We start from the raw sequence: 16,139 nt of genomic DNA on the forward strand, positions 1-16,139 counted from the left end.
TGAGTCTGTTTCACTTTATGGGAAGTTGGACCAATTCTCAGACAACTATAGAAATAGTTAAAATTACACCATACAATTTCTCATGAATTTTATTCACGGTCATCTGTACAACGTGGCTCTAACGACCCAACAGCAAATGTGAAATGTTGCTAACACCATGCTCTGTAACACGTCCACGTAGTCCCCCACATAGATTACAGAAAGCAATCATCATGCTTGATACGAAAAAGAATTTAATGAAACAATGGTGGTCGTATGTAGACTTTCACCACTGTCTATATGTAATACAGTAATGTAATGTCGTCAAACGAAATTGAATCCAAAACCAAGCAGTGCACATGATTCTCCCACTGTTCGAAGTACAGAAGAAAGTGCTGGGACAGAAAAGTGTAATGCATCTCACAATTACTTATTGCTAAATTTAGTAGAGAAATCTGTAAGGGAATACAAAAAATTAAATAAGAGATGCAAGTACCATGCATGATTTTTCAAATATTTCTCCGTGGTAAGGGAATGAGCAAACGTCTGAACATAGTACTGGCAGACACAGAACTAGTGACCGACACCATAAATGAACATAGAGTAAAAACTCAAAATAACCTGGAGGGGATTTGTTTCTGCAATTGTTGTTGATGATTGCCTTTAGGTTTATGACGTACAGCGGAGCTATTTGAACGATGATTTAAGTAACCAATCCTTCGTTTGAAATAATTTGTCTCTGAAAATGACACAAATAAAACGAATACTAATAACAATATGCTGGAAATTACCAAAATAGTATACACAAAATAAGTGTCCGAAATTTTGTAAAGATGTCTGAAACTGTAAATTCAGAGTAGATGGTCCTTGAGAACCGTTCTGGAATAATTGGAATTTCAACCCATCACGTTCGACATAAGTCAGGCAGTGTATTCAGTCGACAGACAGGTCTTGAGAATACGAGCAGGGAACATTTAGGAAGAAGAAATATTTCCCCGTGGACTGACGAATTTAGATCGCCCTAAACTGACATAAGAAATTATAGAGCAACATTTTGAAATCAGTTCTGAAATACCACCTCGGTTATCTGTGAGTCTCAAGCCCATGGCGTCTTGACTATCCAGAATTACAGTCAAAATCATCCCTGCGTAAGGATCCATATTATTCCTCGACGTCACATACCTTTACGCAGATTTTAGCGTGCACCCTAGGCTATTGTAGAACGCCACTTCCTTATGTGGGGGGCCGGCCGAAGTGGCCGAGCGGTTCTAGGCGCTTCAGTCTGGAACCCCGCGACCGCTACGGTCGCAGGTTCGAATCCTGCCTCGGGCATGGATGTGTGTGATGTCCTTAGGTTAGTTAGGTTTAAGCAGTTCTAAGTTCTCGGGGACTGATGACCTCAGTCCCATAGTGCTCAGAGCCATTTGAACCATTTGAACCTTACATGGCGGTTCCAGCAGTAGGATTACATGTCACTGCCTATCGGACGAAAAAATTACTCCATCTTCGTCCCTATGACCGGCGCTTTCCTTGCTGACTCCATTTCAATTCTCAGAACTGTGAGAGACCTTGAAATGTACCAACGATGCCACTCCATGATACGACGAGATCCACTACAAAATGCCCCCCAAATTTGCCGGACAAAGACTTACAGAAACTGCCCGACGTATCCAAACATTTATGGGAACTAGGCAACTTCACGGACAATTGGCACAATTACGTAATTGTTCCCATACTCGAGCCTGGCAAAGACCCCGATTTGGGCAGTTCTTACCGTCCCATCGATTTTTCTTTTTGCTTGTTAAAAACATTAGGGAGGATTATGAAGCGTCATTTGGAATAGTGGTTTGAAAGGAACTCCCTTCTTGTTGGTATAAAGGAGTTTGAAGTCATTTTGACTATTTTTTCGATCGTTACTGTCTAAAGATACATGTTAAGTTTTTTAAATACCGCTACCAGTCACAAAATTTGTTAACTAATATATTATTTATTTATTGTGCGACATGTTTCGAGGGAATACCTCATCATCAGGCTATATGGCATTAGAAAACAATTACACTATTATATCATACATATGTTAAACAGTTTTTTCATAATCACTGTGTTTATACTGTGGAAAAAGAGAAAACCTAGTAAGAAGCAATGTCACTTTGTAAGCTGGACTGATGTTTGCATGAAAATGTTCTGCAACAGTCATTCACTTTGTTCTTATGGCGAGGCGGCCTCGTGATGAGCTGAGATGTTTCCGTTTCTGTGGCTCTCTTGGCTTTCTTTATCACTGTTCACAAATTTTTGCAAACTTACCAGTAACTTCATATCGACATCGGATTTGAGACACTAATGCTTATTTGAGGGCAGTGCTTCTAGATGATTCCGGTGCCTATGACAGTGTGGACGAGAACTTTCTGATACAGAAGCTCCATTCAGTGCGTATACAAATCTCATTACTCGCAACCTTTACTCTTTCCTACGGCTGTGTGTAATCTCTGTAAGACAACCGGACAGTACCTCGCAAGAACCGCGTCAGGTCTACACATCACTGCCGCAAGCCTCCATCTTGAGTCCTGTTCTCCATGCAGTCATTTTTTACACAACAAAGTTTAAGTTAAGCCCGTCATTTATTTAACCAGTAACTCCATTTAACTTCACTTTCAAAATTTAGTATTGCAGAATAAGCAACAGCAAATTTAATAGTTTTCTGATTCATTTATTTTCTCTTGAACTGTTGTGCCATGGAAAAGCGTGACAACCTCCTGTAGCCATGCCAGTGATTATTTGCTTAAATTTCTTTGCGATTACCTTCCTTAAGATTCTTGAGATTCGTTGCCCTAGCGGGCTCGCGACCGTTTAATTATAGCCTTTTCAGCTAATCAGTATTTCCTTTGTATTATTTGTAATTTTTGTAGTAAATACAACGTGGTACGCTTTCCCCCCGCCCTCCCCCTATGTACTTCGTGAGCGATTGCGCTACATTCCACCCATTTCAAAATTATCATCAGTATTTAGCTGAAGTTTATAATAGAACGTTCGCGTCCACACTGTCATACGCATCGGAAACGTCGAAAAGCAGTGCCCACAAGTAACTAATAGACACTCAAATAAGGTGTGGGTAGTTAAGAAACTTATGCTGTCTATGGTGTCTCTTCCTTTTCGAAACCCGTGTTGAGAGCGAAGTAGAAGGAAGTTCCTTTCAAGTCAACATTCCAAATGACGCTTCTTAATTCTCTCGCATGTTTAGAACAGAGAAGGAAAGTCGATGGGACGGTACGAACTAACCAAATCGGGGCCTTTGCCAGCTTGACTATGGGAATAATTACGTAAGTGCGCCAATCGTCCGGGAAGTTCCCTGGTTCCCATAAATGATTTGATACGTCGGGCAATATGTGTTAGTCTTCGTACGGCAAATTTTGGCGGCATTTTTAGTGGATGTCATCATATCCTAGGGTGGCACAGTTGGTACCTTTTAGGATGTTTAGAGTTCTGAGAAGTGAAATGGAGCCAGTACGGACTGCGTCGATCCCAGGGACGAAGAAGGACTAAGTTTTTCATCTAATCGGCAGCCACATGTAATTCTACAGCTGGAACGCCCACATAAGGAAATGGCGTTCTAAAACAATCTGCGTGTTGTGGGCGCAGACGAAAATCTACGTAAAGGTGTGTTATGTAGAGGAATAATATGGATCCTTACCCAGGGATGATTTTGACTGTAATTCTGGTTAGTCAAGACGCCATGGGCTTGCGATTCATAAATAAGCAAGATGGTATTACAGAACTGATTTCAAAATCTTATTCTATTAGTTCTTAGGTTATCAATGTCAGTTTAGAGCGATCTACATTCATCAGTCCACGGGTTAATCTTTCTTCTTCCTCAGTGTTCAATGCTGGTGTCCTCAAGACTTGTTTGTCGACTGAATACACAGCCTGACTTCTGTCGAAAGTGACGGGTTAAAATTGCAATTATTCCAGACTTGTTCTGAAGGACCAGCTACTCTATATTTATAGTTTCAGGCATCGTTACAGAATTTGGGACACTTACTTTGTGCGTGTAGTTTTTGGTAATTTTCAGCTTATTGTTACAAGTGTTCGTTTTATTTATGGCATTCTCAGAGACAAATTATTTGGAACGAAGCATTGGTTACTTACGCCCTCGTGCTAGTAGCTGTGTTGCACCCCATAAACGTAAAGACAATCAACAGCTGTTACAGAAACAAAGCCCCTCCAGGTTATTTTCAGTGTTTACTCTATGTTCATGTATGGTGTCGGTCACTAGTTCTATGTCTGCCAGTATTATGTTCAGACGTTTGTTCTTTCCCTTACCACGGAGAAATATCTCAAAAATCATGCATAGTACCTGCACCTCTCATATAATTTTTTGCTTTACCTTACATATTTCTCTACTAAATTCAGAGATAAGTAACTGTCAGATGTATTACACTTTTGTCTCCTAGCACTTTGTTCGGTACTTCGATGAGAAGGAGAATCATGTGCACAGATTGGTTTTAGATTCAATTTCATTCGACGATATTACATTGTTGTATTACATACAGACAGTGGTGAAATGCTACGCCGCGCGGGATCAGCCAAGCGGTCTGAGTGGCTGCAGTTATGGACTTTGCGGCTGGTCCCGGCGGAGGTTCGAGTCCTCCCTCGGACATGGGTGTGTGAGTTTGTCCTTAGGATAATTTAGTTTAAGTAGTGTGTAAGCTTAGGGACTGATGACCTTAGCAGTTAAGTCCCATAAGATTTCACACACATTTGAACATTTTTGATTTGAAATGCTACATACGACCATCACTATTTCATTACATACTTTTTATAATCAAACATGAGGATTACGTTCTGTAATCTATTCTCGACGACTACTTTTACATGTTACAGACCATGGCGTAGGCAACATTTCACATCTGCTGTTGAACCGTGTGGAAGTTGCTTTTGTTGGTAGAGTCACGTACGCTGGCTGACAATGGTAAAATTAATAAGAAAGCTATGGTTTTCGTTTAACTATTAATGTAGCAGTAGTAGAGTTGGTCTATCTTCCCGAATCTCATACTGATTTAACAAATTAAAGGAATGTTGTAAATAGAGCTTCAGATATACAAATTTCGTTTCTATTGGCAATCTATAGATCACAATGTTTATAGCTCGTTTTCGTCGGTTCCTGAGACAAAACATAAATTACTTGATTTCATTTGCATATCGTCAAACTGTGAGTAAATTTCCCTCTTAACACCTTCAGCTCTTCAGCCGCCTCTGATTTAAGTTCATCATTTGTTTCCCGCGCGTCTAGGCCATCTTTTTCGTTATGCCATGTAACTGATTATTTGCAGTCGTCTTCTTATCTGTAGAGCACGACATTCTTACATTAATTAATCCGAGTATTTAAACTTAGAAGACCCTGCCTTCACCTTATATTTATTTCCATTGCAAAGCTGCTGAAGTGCTGCAAGTGCTGCTATGACCAATTGCCATATCTTGAAAGAGTCTCAACTTCATTTGCGGCTTTCATAAAATTTCATTGTGTGAGAACGTGTAGGTAGCTCCCTACCCAATACGGCTACGTTCAAAATACACTGTTTGCCCAAAAAAGGGAAGCTTCCAGAAGGAGAGGTGTAAACAAAAAGGAAACTTCACTGTTTGAGAGAGTATGTGGTGTAATTTAGTTATTAAAAATTTGACTTAAATTTACAAAGAACATGGATGACCCACTTATCAGTATGGCGTTGCAGCCCTCTTTGGCATGGGTGCATGCACTGATACATCATGCCCTAGCTCTCTCTCCTGCCACAGTAAATGATAATGTGTGCGATTCACTTCTCTTCCTGACTCAGATTGTAGCGGATGTGATACAGCGTTGTACACAATGGTTCCGTATTCGAATCGTGACCTTTCCTTCATGGTGTTATCTTACGGAAAGCAAATGGCAATGGTTGGGGGGCACAAAGGTTGTTCCAGGAGACCTATCCCCGACGACTACCGCCACAGCATTCAGTTGTTTGCAACAGTGTTTCGGCGTTTGTCTGACACATGGTCGTTAGAGGAAGCAGGAAATCATGATCGACTTACCCGAAATGTTCGGACACCAGGCATGGAGGAAAATCTGATTCACACTGTGAAAGGCGGTAGGCGATTCAGTACCAGGGAGTTGGCCCACCAGTACAGGGTAAGACAGACGACGGTGTGGAACATTCTCCATGATAATTGTTGCTACCCTTATCGCTTACAGCGTGTGTAGGGCTTACTAGCGACGGACCTTCCTCATCGGGAGCAGCTTTGTCAGTGGTTTCTTATACAGGCAATCACGACAGCGGGATTTGTGGCAGCCATCCTATTTACAGATGAGGCCACCTTTACGCGGAGGGGTATCTCCAAGTATCATAACAGTGACCTGTAGCATAGTGTGCAGGAATCCCAGCGAATCATCAGCATTGGTGGAGTCGGAATGTGTGAGCCGGTATAACTGGCGACCGTATTTTGGGACAAGACTTCCTTTGACGTCGTCTAACAAACCGGAACTGTTGTCGTTTCTTGCGGGTGTCTTTGCCTTCCCTGCTGGAAGAAGTGCCATTGATGATTCGAAAGGCTATGTCGCTGCTACATGATGGTGTTCCAGCCCACTTCTCCGTTAACGTCGGGAAGATTCTCAATCATGTCTGGTCGATGGATCGGACGACGGGGTCCAGTTGCATCGCCTGCTTGTTCACTGGATCTCAGCCCCTGCGATTTCTTGTTATGGGGCCACCTCTAAAGTATCCTATGTGCAGAGCCCATTCGTGATGTGCAGCCGCGCGATGTAGCCGTGTGCTCTAAGGGGTCTTGTCACGGGTCGCGCGGATCGCCCCTGTCGGAGGTTCGAGTCCTCCCTCGGGCATGGTTGTGTGTGTTGTCCTTAGCGTAAGTTAGGTTATGTTAGATTAATTAGTGTGTAAGCCTAGGGAATGATGACCTCAGCAGTTTGGTATCATACTCCTTACCACAAATTTCCAATTTTCCAGATGTGGAGCAGCGTATTGAAGCTGCCTTTGACACTGTTCGGATAGAGCCTGACCGATGTGGACGTGTGGGACAGAACATACTATGGCGGGTACACGCATGCGTTGAGGCAATGGAAACCATTTTCAAATCATAAAGTAACTGTGTCTGCATGGTACTACGCGTTTTAGTCCGCAGTCTCTGTAACAATGTATTATTGAATAAATAGTGTCTAGCATGGAAACCATGCATTCTCGGACATAACCTTTTTTGTTCCGCATCCTGTCATTGATGAGTCCCTAGAGTTTGTAGACGGTGGAAAAAATCACCCTGTATAGAAAACAACAGCGTTCCTGTCACGCGTTCCTGGGGCCCTCCTGGCGATACCCTTGTGTCTGATGAACACTCTTCTTCGAGATCATCATACTGGATGCGGTTTCTTAAGAAATTTGCGAGCTACACACATATCTGGCAACATATTTCAAATTCTCGCACCTTCGTTAACAGTCTGCGATGGAGTATCGCTTCAAATGCTTTCCGACTTTCTACAAATATGGAATCTGCCAGTTGCCCTTCATCCATAGTTCACAATATATCATGTGAGAAAAGGGCAAGTTGAGCTCCACACGAGCGATGCTCTCAACAGCCATGCTCATTCGTGGACGGGAGTTTTTCGCTCTTACGAAAATTCATTATATTCGAAATGATAATATTTTCGAGGATCTGCATCAGACGATCAATTCTAATTACAAAATGATCTAGAGAGAATTTCTGTCTGTTGCCAAAAGTGGCAATTGGTACTAAACAAAGAAAAGTGCGAGGTCATCCACATGGGTACTAAAAGAAATCGGATAAATTTTTCGTATACGATAAATCGCACAAATCTAAGGGCTGCCAATTCGACTAAATACCCAGGAATTACAATTAAGAGCAACTTACATTGGAAAGACCACATAGATAATATTGGGGGAAGGCGAAACAAAGGTTGCGCTTTGTTGGTTCAAATGGGTCTGAGCACTATGGGACTTAACTTCTGAGGTCATCAGTCCCCTAGAACTTTGAACTATTTAAACCTAACAAACCTAAGGACACCACACACATCCATGCCCGAGGCAGGATTCGAACCTGTGACCGTAGCGGTCGCTCGGTTCCAGACTGCAGCGCATAGAACCGATCGGCCACCCTGGCTGGCGCGCTTTGTTGGCAGAACACTTAGAAGCTGCGACAACCCACTAAAGAGACAGCCTAGATTACACATGTCCGTCCTCTGTTGGAATATTGCTGCGTCGTATGGGATCCTTGCAAGGTAGGTTTGACGGAGGACATCGAAAAAGTACAAAGTAGGCCAGCCCGTTTCGTGTTATCGCGCAACAGGGGTGAGAGTGTCACTGATATGATACGCGAGCAGGGGTGGCAGTCACTGAAACAAAGGCGGTTTTATTTGCGATCAGATCTATTTACGAAATTTCAATCACCAAATTTATCTTCGGAATGCGTAAATATTTTGTTGACACCCGCCTACGTAGGGAGAAATGATCAACATAGTAAAATAAGAGCAATCAAAGCTCGAACGGAAAGATTTAGGTGTTCATTTTTCCCACACACCATTAGAGAGTGGAATGGTAGAGAATTGGTATGAAAATCGTTCGATGAAACTTCTGCCAGGCACTGAAGTGTGAATTGCAGAGTAACCATGTAGATGTAGATGTAGAAACCGATGTTAGCGATCTTAAGTAAGTTTGCAGGTCCGTTTTTTTACGCTTCTTACATACAGGAGTCACCTGCGACTTTTTCGAGTTGATTGGGACTTTGCGGTGGGCTAGAGATTCGCGATGAATGTAATCTCTCGGAGACCACCGTCTGTAGAGTGCGATTCTAAAAGTCGCACGAAATTAGCGAAAGGAAACAAAAGTGAGCTCCAAAGTACAGCCAGAAATCGAGGCAGCACAATGACTGAACACACAGTATTAAAAGAATGTGGTTCAGTAGCCGAGCAGCTGCTCGTAAGCCACACATTTCTGCAGGCAGGGCTGAGCGATGTTTGAGGTGGCGTAAAGAGTGACGCCACCACACAGTGGAATACTGGAAAAGTATGACTGGGTGTTATGAATCCAGCTATATCCTGCGTCAATCCGAAGGAAGGATTTGCGTTTGCGGAATGGAGGAGAACGTTAGCTAAAGGCATGTGTAGTGCCAACATTGAAGTACGAAAGAGGTGGTGGTATCGTATGGGAGTGTTTATCGTCTCTGAGGTCTGTTTCACTTATTGCGCTTAAGATAACGCTAAATGCGGAAGAAAATAAAGACTTTTAACAGCATTATGTGCCGCATACAGGAGAGGAGCAGTACGGAAACGACGATTATTTGTAAAAGCATGGCAGTCCGATCTGTTATAAAGCAGCACCGGTCAATCAGATATTTGTGGACAATAACACTTCTGATATGGATTGCGCTGCCAACAGTACCGAACCGTTGGAACACCTTTGGTACGAGTTAGAACGTGGGCTCGCTGCCATCTCACTATCTTCTAGAAGGCTTCGGCTCATGAAGAAGATTTGGATGTAACTTTTCACACAACGGAGAAATTGTCCCAGTATAGTTCAGTGGGTCATAAAATGAAAGGGCATATTAATGCCACCTAACAGGTGTGTAGTTACTTTAAATCAGAGAGTTTATCTGTCATAGCTGCTTACGCAAAAGGTAAAATTTTTACGTTAGTGTATGCTAAATAATATTGTTATCTTAGCATAACATTGAAATTCGTTGTTTTCATTACAACCCAAGTAAAACGGCAGATTACGCTGTATTAGAAATGCCATGCTATTAACACTAGCACACCCGTCAGAATTTAACAACTTCTAATGCAAACTCGTCAGTTCAGTGAGACGTGCAGAAATGGTTGATAGGTTTTTGGACGAAATAAGCCTGATATTCAGTTGACGTGTGTTGGATCGGAAACCATCAGTGAGATTTGTTCAAAATGCGTTATCCGCGCCTGTTTTACCCGAACCTTTGTTCCAGGCGCGAGTGAGCAGCGAAGAGGGCGCGAGAGGGCACTGCTACGCTGGCAGCTGTCAGGCTACAGAAGCTGCCCGCCGCTGGCTGCGAACCCATTCCCACGCAGAGCACGTCCGCCTTTCTCAGGGAAGCTTCCAGATGCGCTCCCTAACAGCGTATCGCCAACTCGTGAAGTTTCACGGCCGCGCGACAAGGCGCGGTACCTACAGACCCTGCGACTAGCCTGGTATTCTCCGAGGTCACTCCCAAGACCTGCTCGCATTCCTGACTGAATACTTGCCGGACTGAAGCCTGTTGGAACTACAAATATCGTCCATCTGTGGCGCAATGACTGAGTTACACAGTCATCTTTCGTATCGAAGAAAGTGTATTACCATAATACGGCTATAGGGAAACATACTCTCGACATACAAAGATAAAGAAGGCATTTCTTAAATGTTTATACTATTGGGTGGTTACAAAAGTTAGTAGCGTTTTTCCATAAGTGTAATAAATATAAAAGATACACACAGATCACAATTTAGTCATCAGTATAATATCCTTCTTTTCTATTCGTTACAGTCTTCTAACGCTAAGGTAAGTTTTCGATTCCGCGACTGAAGAAATCACGTGATTATAAGGTGAAAACTCGCCTAGACATGTTCGGAGCACATTTCCATCCGGAAAGGAAGTTTCGTGAAGGTTGTTCCATACGGAGCGGATAACGTGAAAATCTGAAGGCTCAGTCTCAGGTGAATATGATGGGTGCAGAATGACTTCCTAACCCTACTTCTGTTGGTTGGGTTGTTTTGGGGAAGGAGACCAGACAGCGAGGTCATCGGTGTCATCGAAGTAGGGAAGGAGGGGGAAGGAAGTCGGCCGTGCCCTTTGAAAGGAACCATAACGGAATTTGCCTGGAGTGATTTATGGAAATCACGGAAAACCTAAATCAGGATGGCCGGACGCGGGATTGAACCGTCGTCCTGCCGAATGCGAGTCCAGTGTTTAACCACTGCGCCACCTCGCTCGGTTTCCTACTTCTGTGTAGTGGTTTTTGTGTCTCTAGCAGAATGCGGCGGTCGTTATCGTGGAGCTTCAGGCAGTCATTCTGGTAGCAGTCGTCAGACTGCGTCTGCAAGACGTCTCAGTTGTTCACAGTAAATGTCAGTAGTGGTGGTTACACCTCGGAGAAGCAATTCATTGTAAACCACACCGTCGCTTTTCCACCAGATGCATAACATTATCTTTTGTGGGTGCGGGTAAGTCTTTGTACTGGGAGCCACTACTTTCTTTGGGACCAACCATTCCTTTCTCTTCCTTGTGTTAGCATAAATATGCTACACTCGTCACTAGTAATAATACAGGATAGGAGTGGTCGGTGTTATTAAAGAGCCAATTTATGACAAGCAAGCAGAGACGGACATGTCGCCACACGCTGATTTCTGTGCTTTTGGCTTAGAGCTTGCGGAAGCCTTACACCAGATTTTCGAACATTCGCCACAGCATGCATGTGTCAGATGATCGTGGAATGGTCACAGTTCACCACATTTGCGAGGTCTCGAGTACAGCCTGATATGAATCAGTCCCTATTATTGCTTTTCAATGATCTTCATCAAATCTCTAGGGTCTTCCTGAACGTCGAGACTCGCTAATGTCCAAGCGATTTTTCTTAAAAGGACGAAAACCTTTTCTTGCTTTGGGCCGTCTACTGCCATTATCAGCATAATGGCGTAAACGTTTTTGGCTGCCTCCGCTGCTGTCACCCCTCTATTGAACTCAGATAGAGGAATATATCGGAAAAGAGCCGATTTCTCCACTTAGCAGTCCATTTCCTAGCGTCCACAGTTACACTGTCTCCAAGTGACAAAATGACAATGTGTAAACTCAAACAGCAACAGTGAAATACAAATAAGAAAAAGACAATCGGTAAATAAACCCATACCAATCTGAATACGAACACGCAAAACAAAAACGCTACGAACTTAGGCATCGACCTAATGGTTTCCTTTTTGACGTGTTGGAGACACCTGCTTGTTTACATCACTGCGAAATGAAGTAACGAATCCCGGACTTCACTTTAGACAGGAAGTCATTGAGGACGTCTTTGATCAAGTTGGCACTAATGTTTATATACGGTGAACTACAAATAAGAAAAAGACAATCGGTAATTAAACCCACAGCAACCGGAATACGAACACGCAAAACAAAAACGCTACTAACGTAGGCACCAACCTAGTAGTTTCCTTTTTGACGTATTGGAAACATCTGCTTGTTTACGTCACTGCTGAATGAAGTAACGAATAACAGACATAATTTTAGACAGGAAATCATTGTGGACATCTGTGATCAAGTTGGAAATAATATTTATCTATTTCTCTTGGCCCCAACAAATTTTCCTTCTTTGTTTTCAACTTCTCATGAGGCGTTTCGTGATACCCCATCTTCAAATATTTATCAACGATGCACAGTATCTTATCACTTATAATCACTCCTTTACTATAGAAGTGGCCAAACTTATAGACGAATGGAAGAACAGGTACAAACGGACATCGGGAAAGATCCATTTCGCATTACGGAGAATTGCGAGCCAATAATGAAACCAAAACTTATCTTAGAATACGACTGAAAATCGCCTCATCGACGTTTGAAGCATTCGTAATCTAGAGAAACGTTTGGCATTATAAAATGGAAACAACCTTCGAAATTCTGAAGATATCAGGAGTGAACTACAGAAAGTTTCATATTATCTACAGCTTGTACAGAAGCTAGAAGGAGATGAAGGACATAAAAGGTAAGCAGTAGTTGAGAAGGGACTAAGGTAGGGTTATCAAGTCTCTAAAGTTTAGCAAGCCATAAAGGAATTCTATAAAAAGTTGCAAAAGGAATTAAAATTCAGGGAACAGTCACAAAAAGTCTGAGGAATGCCGATGCTACTGCATTTCTGCTAGAGACAGCTAACGACTCGGAAGACCAGTTGAACTAAAGGAATAGTGTCTTGAAAACCGGTTATAATGAACACAAAGTAAAGCAAGGTCGTCAAACCAAAGTAGGTGCTGTCGAGGAAATTATATTAGGAAATGGGTACTGAAAGGAGGAGAATAGTTTTGATATCTGGACAGGAAAATAATTGACGAAAGTCGATGTGTAGACTGTATATAGAGAGGGCTGGTAACAACAACAACATTTCGGAGGCAGAGAACGATCAACAGTTCGGCCAAAAAGATAATTGAAACTCATAAAATCAGCTGCTACAGAAGAACGCTGAAAGTTAGAGGAGAGGATCAATGAATGAGGAGGTACAGTGTCTAACTGGGTATGAAAGAAATATATAACACAATCTGGTTAAAGATCCTATGGTAGGACACATCTTGAGGCATCAAGTGCTCTTTAGTTAGGTAATGTAAGAGCATGTCGGGGGTAAAATTATAGAGGAAATCCTAGGTGTGGTTACAACAAACAGGTTCATATTGCTGTAGGTTGATTTGATATGTGATGATGAAGAGGCAACCACAGGACAGATCAGTGTGAAGGGTCTTCTGGCTGAAGTGAACTACAGATATACTATAGACTGATTTGGTACGTAGAAACAAGCAATGATATGTATGTGTTAGAAGACAGGGCGAATTTCAGAAAGGTTTCATATGGATAGACTGGACTGATAATTTATGCTGGAAGGTTTAGAATGGGTAATGGTTGACGAGATGGGATAATCTCAGCAATTATTTCATGTTCACTGTGTATGAAGTAATTAAAGAAACGCTGGGAATGAACGAAGAGTGTTCAGAAATGCACAGAAGAGGAGGTTTGTTTGTAGAATGGGACAGTAAGCTAGAGGTCTCTAGGATGGGATACAATAACGATTAGGTTAAAAATATTTTTCCAATACAAGACGATTTAAATGAGACTCAAAAGAATAAAGTAATTTATTTCTCCTTGCCTCATACAGAACCTTAAACTCACGCATATAGTTCTGAAATTTTGTAGTTGTGAATTTTTATTAGCTATGAAAAAGACTGTAAGAGTTTTACTGAAAAACGCGGGGTACAAAATATACAATAATTTCGTGAATGAATTGTTGACCTACATCTGTTGCATGCACCAATGGTTATTATTGTAAATCATACCAGTATTTTTACAGGTGTTAAATATTCACAATGACAAATATTCAGACGTCTATGTATCTGGTTAGGAACCTAAGGGGCCCAGCAGATACTGTTTTACACTTTTTCGTAAAATTTAAAGAGGTGTTATATAAAAATTTTTTTTTATTCAAATACTCATTTTTGTCTTACGTGCATCGAATAACTCAATGGATTTTAAACGTTTTGCTGGATTGTTATATTGTTGCAATATACTTGTGACTGGAATCTTACAAAGATCGTGAATGATTCAAAGTATCACCAGGGACTGGCCAACCGGCAATGGCCATCAGCAGTGATTAGCGAAGTATGAACAAGAGTATAACAGCAAGAGAAAAATGGACGATGGAGAGGGCGTAACAGGATAAGAAAGTTCAAACGTGGAAACCAAGAGAGAGTACCACAGGCATAGCAAAATCTGAGAAAAAAACGGTGTGTGATGAGAACGATACGAGAGCACAGAGAATGCACAAGAGGTGGCACACCCGTGGCACAGGTCACTTTATAACTGGTCGCAAGCACCAAATGGATGGTACTGTGAACATGGGCGGTGGTCTTGTGGCGTCATGAGACTACCGCTGCAGAGACAATACTAGCGATTGCAGATGTAGCCATGTTTTCTAATGGTCGTCATCTGGTTCCATGCACACCATCTCCAATGCATTCTGATACAAGCCGTGCAACCCTCCAGTCATGCAAGTCACCCGAGATGTCTGGTGTTACCAACCCTAATCACTTCCACCCCCATGTCTGTGGGAGCCAGGTGGATGAGAGAGATAAAAAAGGGAGTTGTTGTTGTCGTTGTGGTGGTCTTCAGTCTTGAAACTGATTTGATGCAACTCTCCATGCTACTCTATCCTATACAAGCTTCTTCATCTCACAGTACCAACTGCAACCTACTTCCTTCTAAATCTGCTTAGTATATTCAGCTCTTGGTCTCCGATTCTTACACACCACGCCGCCCACCGATACTAAATTGGTGATCCCTTGATGCCTCAGAACATGCCCTACCAACCGATCTCGTCTTCTACTCAAGTTGTGCCACAAATTTCTCTTCTCCCCAATCCTATTCAATACCTCCTAATTAGTTATGTGAACTACCCACCTAATCTTCATCGTTCTTCTGTAGCACCACATTTCGAAAGCTTCTATTCTCTTCTTGTCCCAACTATTTACCGTCCATGTTTCACTTCCATACATGGCTATACTCAATACAAATACTTTCAGAAATGACATCCTGACACTTAAATCTACACTCGATGTTAACAAATTTCTCTTCTTCAGAAACTCTTTCCTTGCCATTGCCAGTCTACATTTTATATCCGCTCTACTTCGACCATCATCAGCTATTTTGCTTCCAAAATAGCAAAACTCTACTACTTTAAGTGCCTCATTTCCTAATCTAATTCCCTCAGCATCACCCTACTTAATTCGACTACACTCCATTATCGTCGTTTTGCTTTTGTTGATGTTCATCTGGTATTCTTCTTTCAAGACACTGTCCATTCCATTCAACTGCTCTTCCAAGTCCTTTGCTGTCTCTGACAGAATTACAATGTCATCAACGAACCTCAAAGTTTTTATTTCTTCTCCATGGATTTTAATACCTACTCCGCAATTTCTTTTGTTTCCTTTCCCGCTTGTTCAATATACAGATTGAATAACATTGGAGAAAGGCTAGGACCCTGTCTCACTCCTTTCCGAACCCCTGCTTCCCTTTAATACCCCTCGATTCTTGTAACTGCCATATGGTTTCTGTACAAATTGTGAATAGCCCTTCGCTCCCTCAATTTTACGCCTGCCACCTTCAGAATTTGAAAGAGTGTACTCCAGTCAACATTGTCAAAAGCATCCTCTAAGTCTTCAAATGCTGGAAACGTAGGTTTGCCTTTCCTTAATCTATCTTCTAAGGTAAGTCGTAGGGTTGGTATTGCCTCACGTGCTTCAACATTTCTACGGAATGCCAACTGATCTTCCCCGAGGTCGGCTTCTACCAGTTTTTCCATTCGCCTGTAAGGATTTCGTGTTAGTATTTTGCAGCCGTGACTTATTAAA

The sequence above is a fragment of the Schistocerca piceifrons genome, chromosome 5 (genome assembly GCF_021461385.2).
Source record: "Schistocerca piceifrons isolate TAMUIC-IGC-003096 chromosome 5, iqSchPice1.1, whole genome shotgun sequence".
Classification (NCBI taxonomy): domain Eukaryota; kingdom Metazoa; phylum Arthropoda; class Insecta; order Orthoptera; family Acrididae; genus Schistocerca; species Schistocerca piceifrons.